Below are 509 nucleotides of genomic sequence, written 5' to 3' on the forward strand. Positions count from 1 at the left end.
TATATATATTTAAAAATATTTGCTGTATTTACTTCTTTCGTGGCAAGAAAAAAAATGTAGAAAATAGAAACAAGCATTAAGATTGATTCGAGCGACATGTATTATGAAACAAGATATTATACATAAGTGTATGACGGAGTTTGCAGCTAAAGACAGTATATGGGGTGCAAACCTTTTTTTTTAGACGGAATCGAATGTACATACACATGTTGCGGAGGTTGTCAACCCCTGAATTGGAAAGGCACGTCAGTTTTTTTCTGAATGATACTAGATATCGTTCGTCTAGTATCTATACGCTGTTCATCTTGCAAATGGTGTTTACATAAGAGTATCGTGATTGTTTTTGCATTTAATTATAAACCATTTCTTCGATGAAATTACTGTCTACTAACGACTGCGATTACACATGATTACACATGAGTGTCGACAGAAGAATATATATATTGGTGGAAAATGTTACAATTGTCGCAAAGATTTCACTGGGTTGATTCATATCTCTATCTTCTACA

The sequence above is a fragment of the Atta colombica genome, unplaced genomic scaffold, assembly GCF_001594045.1.
Source record: "Atta colombica isolate Treedump-2 unplaced genomic scaffold, Acol1.0 scaffold105, whole genome shotgun sequence".
NCBI lineage: Eukaryota > Metazoa > Arthropoda > Insecta > Hymenoptera > Formicidae > Atta > Atta colombica.